The sequence below is a fragment of the Pelodiscus sinensis genome, chromosome 1 (genome assembly GCF_052426305.1).
Source record: "Pelodiscus sinensis isolate ZL-2025 chromosome 1, ASM5242630v1, whole genome shotgun sequence".
NCBI lineage: Eukaryota > Metazoa > Chordata > Testudines > Trionychidae > Pelodiscus > Pelodiscus sinensis.
In genome coordinates this window covers 345,409,769-345,421,474 of record NC_143052.1, presented here as the reverse complement: position 1 = coordinate 345,421,474, position 11,706 = coordinate 345,409,769, and the positions used below count along the sequence as shown (strand labels likewise).

The window sequence follows — 11,706 nt, the reverse complement described above, 5'->3', positions numbered from 1 at the left end:
TAATTGGATGCCCTGACGTCAGACTGTTTGGCTAAGGGTATAAAGATACTAGGATTAATTGTATTAGCAGCCTTACTGGGCCCGGCTCTGCTGTGACCACGTTTGGCTCATGCTGTGCTTTATTAATTAATAAAGCTGTTTGTTAGCTGCCTAAACACAGAGGAGCGTGTTTTTGCTTCGACAGTACCATTATGTTAAATAGCTTAGATCCAATGCCACTGTCACCCATAACCGTCCTCAGGTCCAGTCCCCAGGGTAATCACCCATGAACCCTGCAGTACAGCCCACAAGCCCTGGCAGAGCAGGGTGGGAAAAGTTCTGGAGGTGAGGGGCTCTCCTGGAAAATGTTCAAAGACCCTTCCTATCTAGGCCCCCAGCAGCAGCCACATGTCTAAGAACACCTCTGAATTGCTAACCTCAATCACACATAGTGGTGTCACATTATTGGATTTTAAAGTGAGCAGATCACTGTTGCACCCACTGGTGGCATTTGCCCCAAATTCTGTTCATATCACAAAGGTCTGAATAAAGACATTGGTGGGATGGTACGCTACATTCCATGTCCTAATGACATAAAAAACCAAACAATGGATACTTAAGAACAATTTGCAACTTCTCTATCAGCTTCATGTAGCATGGAGATTCTAATAGACTATTTCTTTCCTTTTTTTTTTCTTTCTCTTCTCCCCATCCCTTATTTATTTTGAAACTGGATCTTTAATAACTCCATTCACCTGAAGAAGTGGGTTGTGCCCACAAAAGCTCACAATACCATCTACATGTTTTGTTAGTCTATAAGGTGCTGCAAGAATATTTGTTTTTTAAATTTTTCCAGTTACAGACTAACTCCATTACCCCCTGAAGCTTTTGAATTTACTGTGTTAGTCGACAGGATCTTAGTTTAAAATTTGCTTTAAAACTATGTCATTCGTGTGTTGCTGAAAATTATAAAATCGCATCTCTAAAAAATCGCTCCTGCCTCAGCTGATGTTGGGCATAGAGGCACTAGTTTAATACTGCTGAGTAGGGCCCCATAAATCCTAATGATAGCCTTGCCACCTGGGTCCTTCTTCTCTATAAGAAGGAGTGAAACCATTGCTGAGTTGTCGCACCTCTTCCTGCTAAGGACTACACATCCTCACCAACCATCCCTCCTTACTCACCACAGCAAGCAATCTCACAGAATCACCTGGGACACTATAGTCTCCAAAGCTTCTCCTACCTTGCTCACCACTGTGCTAGCTGAGCACCTTCCCATAGCAAGGCAAGTAGCATCTGGAGTGGGCTGTAAATTCTCTCCTCTTCTTTCCCTGCCAACAGCACTCGTGCAGCATGGCTCCCACAGGCAGCTCTCAACCCAGACCGACCAGGGTTAAGGAGATCTGGGGGACATGGAACAAAGCCCAGGAGCACAGGGGCAGGCTGCCCAGCCGCTGCCTCTGCTCTCTGGGGAATCACACTTCCAGCTGCACAAGGGGCTTTCATTTCATTCAAGAGCAACTGGTGTCACAGAGCCCTCTAGGCCAGAGGGCAGCAAAGCTGGAGGCAGCGGCAGGGGGTGCTCTGGCTTGGGGAAGAGGAACAGGAAAGACTCAGAGTACAGAAGGGGGAAATGCTGGGCCAGCCCTTTCAGCTCCTCCTGACTTCCCTTAGACGGTTGCATCCGTGGGAGTGATGACTCTGGCCAAGCAGGGGGTGGGGCTGGGGGCATAGGGATGTGACCTGGGAGAGGGGACCCCAAGCCTGGGAGATGTGAGAGGGGGTTGGGACCCCTTACCTAGGGGATACGGTAGGGAGCCAGGAGTGGGGATCCCAAGCCTGGGGGACCTGGCAGGGGGCCGGGACCCCTCACCCCGGGACACGTGGCAGGGACCCTGGGCCCGGGTGTGTGGGGTGCCCCTAGGGCTGAGGGTCCCGGGGGGGGGGGCAGAAACTCGTGGCCCGAGGCTGGCGGGGCGGCGCTGCGGCCGAGGCTCGCGGGAGGCGATGGGGGGCAGCAGCAGGTGGCCCTGCCCCGGGACGCTGCGCTCCCTCCCAGCGGCGGGGGCGGGGCGGGGGCCGGGGCAGCCGCTCCCAGCGCGGCCCCCACGTGCTGCAGCCGGGCGAGTGCGGGCGGCCGGGGCCGGGAGAGCAGGACGGGCTGGAAGGCGCCGCGAGAGGTACCCCGGGATCCCCGTGTCTTCTCTAGGGAGCCTTTGCGACCCCCGAGCCTCCCCCACCCCGGGGGCTCCCACACCCTCCCCCCACGGAGCCCCCGCGCCTCGCTCCCGGGACCCCTGAACTCCTCCCCACGGAGCCCCTGCCCCGGAGACCCTTTGAGCCTGCCCTGGGATCCCCAGAGCCTTCCCTAGGGAGCCCCTGCCCTGGGGATCCCTGAGCTCCCTGATCCCCTACCCCAGCCACCCTGAACCTCCTAATCACTTTCCCTAGGGATCCACGGCCCCCTGCTCTGGGGACCCCCCAAACCGTCCCAGGACTCCTCCATCCTGTGCCATAGGAACCCCCTGAACCTCTATTCACCTTTCACCCCACTCCCTGAGCCAGAGAATCGCTTGATTTTCCCTCCAGCCCCGCACCTTCCCCAGAACACCACAATCCCATGTCCCTGGGGACTCCCTTGCCCTCCTGCACCTTTCCCCAAGGAGCGCTTACTCACTCTTCATCCACTCCCTACCCCCATCCCCAAATCCTCCCAAGCTCCCACCCCACAGCTCTGTGCCCCAGCCCCATTGTCCTTTTGCTGAAGGAGGTGCTGGGGGTTCAGGAAGAACCAGACTGCTCCGGGGTGACATGTACCTGCTACTATGATCTTTCTATCTTTCTATCCAGCTGCTACTATGAGTTATGGGAGGGAGGTGGAGGGGAGGTTGTCATAACTGGCAGGTTCTGGCCCTGTGTGTGTTCTGGAGAGTGCCTCTGCTTTGGACCTGGGGTGATGCAAAGCCAGAGTGAGTGTCGGTGACATTGACACTGGGGCAAGGAACGTGTCCTGACAAAAGTCCCTCTTCAGGCGCTTCATTTCTTTACAGAAAGTTTTAACCTTTGGGCTAAAAATATTGTCGGCTCCTGAAATCTCAGCGTCCTCTTGAGAGAGCCTGGGAAAACCTTTTTTATCCACCCTTGTATTAGCAGGGAGAGGGGAGGTAGTTTTTCCTCAGGTGAGAGAAAACTTTAGGTGAGTAGGCACTGCTAAGTTTGAAGTAGAGGTGGGAATTGGTTGAATAATTATTAGTTATCTCTTGAATGTCTTGTCTAAAGGGTATGCAGGACTGCCCTCTACTGGATGGAGTGAGAACTCTTCAATTGTGTCAAGCTTTATGTTGCTAATATCATGGAGATTCTCCTTTAAGCACTTTGGGGGCAGCGACTGTTTTATTCTGTGTCTATACGGTGCCTAGTGCAATGATGTCCTGGTCCATGACTAGAGTCCCTGGGCACCATCATGTACAAATACTAATAAAACGTGGTGTGGGCTAATGATTGGGGAGCAGGGGGATCGGGACTTTCACCTATCCCTGGGGAGTTCTAAGTGGCTACGGTGTGCAGCGTCATAGGAACTGGGAAGCCCTGGGTGACTATGGTTTAGTTACAGGAGATGGGAATCCTATATGGGGCATATGTAACTTGAACCAGCATGAGCCAACCAGCTTTGTTACAAGGGACCTCCAGTGACAAAACCATATAAGCCTCTAACAACAAAATAAAGCTTGAAAGCCCTTAGGGCAGGAGTCTCAAACCCATGGCCCATGCATCAGCCTGAGTAGTTCCATAAGCCAGTGCAGCGACCGAAACACTAGGTAGCAATTCCTGAGAAGTTGTACCAAATGTCATGTATGTATGACAGAAACTGTGACGGTCACAAAAACGGAGAGGTTTCACTTTTTGCCTATACACTGGCCCATGCAGCTGCTGGCACGTGAGTCTCTGCAGCCCTGGGGAGGGGAGGTATTCACACCCTTTCCCTGAGCTCAGCCCCTGCTCTGTCCTGTCCCACTCCTGCTCTGCCCTCTTGCCCCCTGCATTGTACCCTTTCCACCAACCCCCGCAAGGGATGCAGTCTTGGGGATTATCAGGAGTTGAGCAACTCCTCCCTCCACACTCACTGTAGGGGCAGGAGCCATGGTGAAGCGGGGAGACCCGACTGGCCTGGGAGATGGCAGCGGAGCAGAGCAGGTTGCTGCATTGCTCTGCTTTCCTGCAGCTCCTGCCGTTGCAGGAACTGCAGGGAGGCAGCTGACTCCTCCTGCTAGCCGCAGCCCGCCCAGGGCCCTGAGGACTAATCTGAGTATGGGGAACTGTCCTGTCCGTAGGACAATTGGGGCAGCCGTTGTGGGGCCCCGCTGAAGTGCAGGGTCTAAGGCGGCTACCTTGAACAACCCTATGGACAGGCAAGTTCTGCACACACCTCCCCTGAGCCACAGGGACGTGCAAACAGCAGCAGCTGCCAGAAGCTGGAAGCCGCTGTAACCTCATTGTGCTGCTGGTGGTGGCAATGGGAGCATTGGAAACCACCTGGGGGCAGCAGGCGGGGCTGGGGGGACAAACAGGGGAAGGGAGAGTGCATGGGCTGGTATGGGCACACGAGGGAGGGGGGGAGGATGCATGGAAACTCCTGCTCCCCAGGGCCCAGCCACAGGGGAGGGCCCGCTGGCCTGTAGGAAGAGTTGAAGGCTGACCCTGGCCCTAGGGTAAATTGAATTTGAGGCCCCTGCCTTAGGGCTTGACTTGGCTTATGTAAAAGGTGCATTTTCTAAACATGTTGGTTAAAGTGCTGTGGACTAGGGATGTTAGCGAGCAGTTGAATGGAGTATCGACTACTCGCTCCTCCCCCCGCTGCCTCTCTGGCGGGGGGGGGAGTGGGAACAGGAGCTGGTGCTGGGGGGCGATGGCTTAAAAGCCATTCCCCCCCAGCACCATCTCTGTGGTGCAACCTTCCCCCCTCTCCCCCGCTGCCTCTTTTTGAGGCAATGGGGGCGGGCGGGATAAAGGAGACTGCTGCGAAGCTGCCACTGTCCGCGGTGGGCTGAGGTTCGTTGTGGTCAGAGGCTTCTCCAGCAGCAGCCCCTGTCCATGGGGGTCCCAGTGGGGAACTGGGCCTCCCCATGGACAGAGGCTGCTGCCGCCATGCAGCTCTTGTTCATGGTGGTCTGGGCTGGCCGTTCCGGCTCAGCTGGTTCAGGATGTGGTGCCTCTGCATTTTAAATGTAGCAAGAACTCTTGCTACATTTAAAATCCAGAGCTGCAGCACAGGTGGGTCCCGGAGCCGGCACAAGCCGGAACTGCTCAGTCCTGGCTCAAGCCGGCCCCTGGAGCTACCCCCGCTGTGGCTCTGCAGAGCGGCCCTTATCGACTAATCGTGTAGTCGATACGAATTGTGTCAACTACACGATTAGCCAGATAACCGCAATTTACCATCCTTACTGTGAACTGAACAAGAGGAATTTAACAATTCCAGCTAGCACACATTACAATACAGCTTGTCCTGTCCACAGCAGGATTTTAAAATGTTTCCGCTCACTCACTTTAAAGAGACGTCTTTTATGCCAGTCTAGATGTACCCGTGATTATGAGCCACAGACTCCACAACCTCTTCTGTGAATCAGCAACAAGAGGGGGACAGAGACTGACGTGAGAATCCTGAAGGGGATTATGAAGATAATTATCTCTGTGGGGGTTGCTACTCTTTGAAATGAACTGTGTATTTCAATGGTTTAATGCTCTCCTACATGTAAAGCCCAATACTGTGTGCATTAGGGATTGTCTTAAACAAACCCACAGCCCACTCAAACCCCTGTGAGGTCTGGGAGTGCTAAAATCCAGATGTTGCAACTTCCTTCCAGGTCTACCCCATCTGTAGCAATCTGGGCTCCCTGCTTGTTCACTCTGCTCAAAGAAGGGTTTCAGAGAGGAACTATGGCTAGACAGTGGACACCAGTAGGAAAGGAAGCAAGGGGAGAAAGCAGCAGTGTGAGCAGGGATGGGACCCCCTTGCCTGGGTGGTAAGGACCTTCAGTAACATGTTCATCAAGGAGGATTGGCAGCACACAGCATCTCTCGGGGTGGGAGGGTGAGTCCAGCTGCCTCTCCTAAATCGGGGAGGGGGGGAATTAACTGTTTGAAGACCTTGCAAACTGAGTTTCTGCTGGGAGAATGGGGGAGGATGTGGATCTTTCTGGTGTTTCTGTCAAATTCCCATGGAAGTGAAGCTCTTGAACAGGTATGGATGGAGTCATCATCCCGCCAGAGTTTAACAGAGGCCGCCTCTAGATTGGCAAAAGTTTAAGCCTCCCTGTTATCGGTTAAAGTAACTTAGAGTTTCTTACAGGTACTGTCCTATTGTAACCCACGTCCCTGCCAGCTCTTTAAATAGTTCCCTGCTGGCTTTTGCCGCAGCTCAGCCAGCACTATGCTTCCAGTTCCCTGCTGGCGTAGATCTATTGATGGCAATGACCATGAAAGCACTTCCCTTGGCAGGACTCAGCTGTTCTTAACCACTCGCTGTCTAATTCTGTTCTGAACGGTGTTAAACATCACATGGAGAGAAAAATGCCAGCTCCCTGTCTACAGATGTTACACTGTGGCATCCATCCCTGCTCTGGTCAGTGGAGATGGGCCACTGGGGAATTCTAGGGTTGATTTCTTCCAGCTTAGTCCAGGCCAGAAGGAACAGTCCTGGAATTTTATGGGAGGTTTTAAAAAATATTATGACAAGAGTGCTGGGGTTACAGTCCTCTGAAAGAGGGTGGGATTTCATGGCAACAGGGCAGGGTACGCAGTTAGGACAGGTCGCATTGCCAGTATTTCTTCCCACTGCAGAGCCGAAGTTTGCAGGGAAGTCACCCTGTTTTCCGTAGCAGTCATTCCTCAGTTTCTTATAACAGGCCCACGCCTCCGTGGTTCCAGTCCAGCAACAGAGCTGCACAGTTACATGCAGCCTCACCTTACATTCCATACTCTCACAACCCCGTTGCTTAGTAGTAGTATCCAAACAGCCTCATGCTGCCAGGCTGTGGACAAACAGTGTGAGATGGGGCCTGGGTAGATGAAGTGACTTGCCCAAAGTCCTATAGCAAGTTAGTGGAAGATCCAGGAGAACCCAGATTGCTTGATTCCCAGTCTGGATTTTCCTCCTGGATCTATCACTAACCTAGGTTTGCTTCCTACAGACACTGCAATGCAGGTGGGTCTCGGGGAAAGTTTTGAAGAAGCAGAAAGTAGAAGCTGGAATTGGGCTGGACATTTTTTATCAACATTTTAATTTTTCCAACATTTTGACCAGCTCTATAGCAAGGCTGAGAATCAGAAAGAAAATATATTCCAGCCATTGGTAGCGGTAACATTGTGGGTCACTGGAGACAGAGCCCTCCACACTTAGGGGACTGTGTGGCAGGAAATGGACAAATGACCGTGGAGACTGGCGTTGTTGGCAAAACAAGGAGTGATGCTCTTGGAGGAGCTAGTAACCAGATTGTTACACTTACAGTTTTTTTGTGAAGGGTGTTTTTGCCTGTTTACAATCTGTGGTTTGATGAATGAGCTTTGCACTGTTCTTAATTATATTTTATATCTGATGTTATTACATCGTCACCAGTGTATCTGGAAGCAGCGACACCATCTAGAAATCCCTGTTTTCTTTTTAAAAGATTTTGACTGAATTATTTATAGTCCAATAAAATGCCTGCAGCAGTCAGTGTAATTAATTATTTCTAGACACATTCATCAGGAAGGGCCCATTTCCTTCAGAATGGTTGTGAAGGCATTTTGGCCACAGGGGGAGTATACAGCGGCGGTAGTTGTCACCACTTGACCTCCCTGTTGCATAATTGGTTTTATTGCTCATGGTGTCACCGGACGCGACTGCACAGAGTTAGACTGCTGTAACTGGATTTCATTATTAAATCAAGCAGTCACTTCTTTAATGTGGAAATGTTCTTTTTAATGTTTTCACATCCACAGCTGTTTAATTCCCTCTCAGATCAGCAGAGTTTCTTTGTACAAAAGCTTTTTTTTTTTTAACGTTTTTTAAGTAACATTGTTTCTGGGGGCTCTAAGCTTATTGTTTGGGTTTTTGCACTTTTTTTTTAACTTCATACAGGTTCCTGCAAAGCTGTTCTCACTAAATACAGGCCTGGAAGGATGGTTGCTTTTTACTTTGGATTTAAGTAGCAGACATTGTTTTCTTTCTGCCTTTTCGGGAGCTTTTTCCATTTATCTTGTTTTCTTCTTTGTGACTGTGATTTGCTCTTCATGCTTTTTATATTTATTCCCCTATGGTGGCACTTTTGTTTGTAAATTTTTAGCCACCAGGAATAAATCTTGTGATATTGCTGCCTTAATTCGGGCTTTCTTTGCCTAGCGGGAGAGGGAAAATGAGAGACTATTTTTCCCAGAGTTGTCAATGAGTCCTTTTGTTTGCTTGTTTGTTTGTTTTTGGAACATTTTAGTGGCATTTGCTGTGTTCTGCACTGCATTATTTTTTCCCTACAGGTGCCACACTCTGGGATTCCTTTTTCTCTCAATCCTAGTGTGATGGGTTGGATCACAGAAATCCCCTTGGGGTTGACCCCCAGTGGACGGATCATGTCACTGACACCTGCCTTTCTACCCTCTGGGGCTCCCCATCACCCTGTCCTGCTGGGCCAGATCCTCTGCTCTCCCCTAGCCAAGACACAGAGCTGGGGTTACCCCCTGCTTTCAGAGCAACACCAAGTATTGTCGGTATTGTCAGTGTGGGACATTGCAGCACAGCTCCTGAGAGACAGTAACAGGCCACGTATGCAACGAGAGTGTCTATGCTGACACAGCGTCGACCTAATGGCATCGTCTGTGACTCGACGCCACTTGGGGTGACAGTGTTACCAGATGGGCGTACAGAGGCACTTAACGTCTGTGGGAGCCAAATGTAAGTGGCGACACTTTCGCAGCTAGGTCCTTACAGTGCAGACCAGGCCTCACTTTTCCTGAGGCATAAGAAAGGAGATTGCAGCAGTAGCATGACAGGTGTCAAATTCTTGTATGCGGTACAGCTCCTTTCCAAGTGACTCAGCCTTTTGACGTCCCATGATGTCAGTTTACCTGCTGACATAGAACAATTGCTGCATTCAGGAGAGACATAAGCTGGTATTCAACTCTGCACCCAAGCAGGCCCCTAGAGCTGCAGAAGCCGGTGTCTGGCCCTGGCAGGAAGCTCAGGTGAACCGGCCCTGTTGGCGATACAGAACCTTGTTGTCATTTCAGAGCAGCGTAGCTGGGAACTCCTTAGCTTGTGGCTAAGGCCTCTCCCAGCTCTAGGTCAGCAGTCCAAAGTCAGCCTGTGCTGGGAGTTGCCTGTTGGTACTTACCATCTAGGGTCTTAGACAGGGGCCAATGAAATAAACTTGGCCTTTGTACTGAGTTTAGACCACAACCACCACCACAAGAGGTCAGGGGCTAACTTAGTTCTCTCTCCTTCACTGAGAAGATTGGTGGTTCCTCTAGACCAGTAGTTTTCAAACTTTTTTTTTCTTGTGACCCAGTGACCCAGCTGAAGAAAATTGTTGATGCTCACAACCCAGCACAATGTGACTGGAGTGGGACTGAGAGCCTTCGGCTGTAGGAGGGGGCTCTAGGTTGGGAAAGGAGGGACTTGCCTTGAGCAGTTCCTGGTCAGCAGTGCTAAGACAGCTTCCTGCCTCTGCATCCTGCCTCTGCAGACCAGGCTGCGCCCCAGAAGCAGCCAGCAACAGGTTCCCAGACAATGGGAGTGCGGAGCTAGTGCTCAGGGCAGGGGCAATGCGCAGAGCTCTGTTTGCTCCTCTACCCCCTCTCCCCACCACACACACACACACACACACACACACACACCTAGGAGCTGGACTGAGTCTGGGGAACAGCATAGTCTGCAGTGCCAGGACAGACAGGGAGCTGGCTTAGCACCCCCAGTGGCTACTTGATCCCCCTGCAGCACCGAGACCCAGTGCCCATTATTCCGTGACCCAGTCCTGGATCACAGCCTGTAGTTTGAAAACCGCTGCTCTGGAGTCTGGCTGGAGCACACGAATATGTCATCAGCCCATGCTTGCTTGTTTAGTGTGGCTCATTTTCTCCAGCGGCTGGACCCCAGAACATCATAATTCTTTGGCTGGTTTTGAGCTGAGACCTACCCCTCTCTGGGTAAGATCATCCTGAGCTTCCGAGCTCTTCACAGCTGAGCCTCCTGTAGGAACCACTGCTTGTACTGTGACACCCCTGTGCATGTGAGCAGCCACAGGGCTTGAACCAGTGGCCTGTGTATCCAGCAGTCCGGCAGGCTCTCAAGAGCCAACCTTAGGGTGCTCTATTAAGAACCAGCCCCAAACTCCCCATTGGCAGTGAGTTCTATACAAAGGACAGGTCTACACTGGTGAAGAGTCTGTATGCCAATGGGAATGTGCTCTCCTGTCCGCATAATTACTCCACTTTCGCAAGAGATGGACGCTATGATGGCAGGAGAACATATCCCACTGAAATAGCCAGGGCCAGCCCACAACATTTAGGCACCTGAGGTGGGGTGCACAAATGATGTCCCCATGCCACCTTTTCTCCTGCCTGCCTGTTATGTCTCTTGTGCCCTCCTTCCTCCAGCACAGCACTCCACCATCTCTGTGCATCTAGAGCAGAGAGAATACATATGCACCAGCAGCAGACACAATTTTCTACACTCTGGGTCCTAGTGGCACCCTCTCCCCCCAAGTCTGGCACGCGAGGCTGCCACCGTAGTTCGTATCATGGTAAGACCAGCCCTGGAGGTAGCATTGATGTGGACAGCGCTGGGGTCACTCTGTGTGTGTGTTTCACATTCCTGAGTGATACAAGTTAGATAGACCTAAGTGGTATGTAGACGTGCCCTTAAATTTTTCCAACCAGTTGTCAAGTGTAAACTCGACTGGTGCTACAACAGCCTAAACATGGAGTCACAAAGGGTACATCTACACAGTAGCATGCAGCTCGAAATAAGCTACACAATCTGAGCTATGTAAATTGCGTAGCTTATTTTGAGATAGCCTGTTTTGAAATTTGGCACTGTCTAAACAGCACTAATTTCTAAACAGAGCACTATTCCGATAAATCCCTTCATCTTTGTGCATAGGGTTGCCAGACGGTTTAACCAAAAATACCAAACACGCCTCCCCCCCCTCCAAAAAAAACAAAAACACTGGGCAGGGGAGAGAAAGGGGTAGACGAAAATTCTTGAGCAAAAAAACAAAAACACAGTGTGGCCCCTTTAAGAAATGCTTTTGAGGCTTTTTGGCCTTAACAGGCTGCTGGCAGCCATCTGCCATCTTGTCTACCTGCTCTGGGCCAGACAGCTGCCCTGCGGAACCCGGTAAGCATCCGGGATTTTTGCCTCCTGGCCAGGAAAAAATCAGAAAATACCGGACATTTTAGGTGTCCAGTATTTTCTGATTTTTTTTTTACCAGACAGGAGGCGAAAATACTGGACTGTCCGGGTCAATACTGGACACCTGGCAACCCTACTTGTGCAACAAGGTTTTCAGGATGTCAGAATAACAAGCCCGTTATTTCAAATATATTTCAAAATAATGGGCTTGCTGTTAAGACATGCAGATTGCTATTTTGCGATAATAGACGTTATCCTGGCATAGTGCTGCTGTGTAGACGTACCCAAACAGTCCCCTTGGATACGCTATTTCTCACCCAGGAGAGCCTACCTTTGTGATAGGCTGT

At 51.1% G+C, this 11,706-nt stretch overlaps 1 protein-coding gene across 1 annotated transcript in view; it reads left to right on the top strand.

Annotated features, from left to right (window-relative positions):
* Positions 1 to 1,953: 1,953 nt before the first annotated feature.
* KCNE3 (potassium voltage-gated channel subfamily E regulatory subunit 3) overlaps positions 1,954 to 11,706 on the top strand; it is a 22,410-nt gene continuing 12,657 nt past the window's right edge. Inside the window, exon 1 of the mRNA XM_006127515.5 lies at positions 1,954 to 2,159. The gene's annotated coding sequence lies outside the window, so the exon portion shown is untranslated. The remainder of the gene's footprint in view (positions 2,160 to 11,706) is intronic.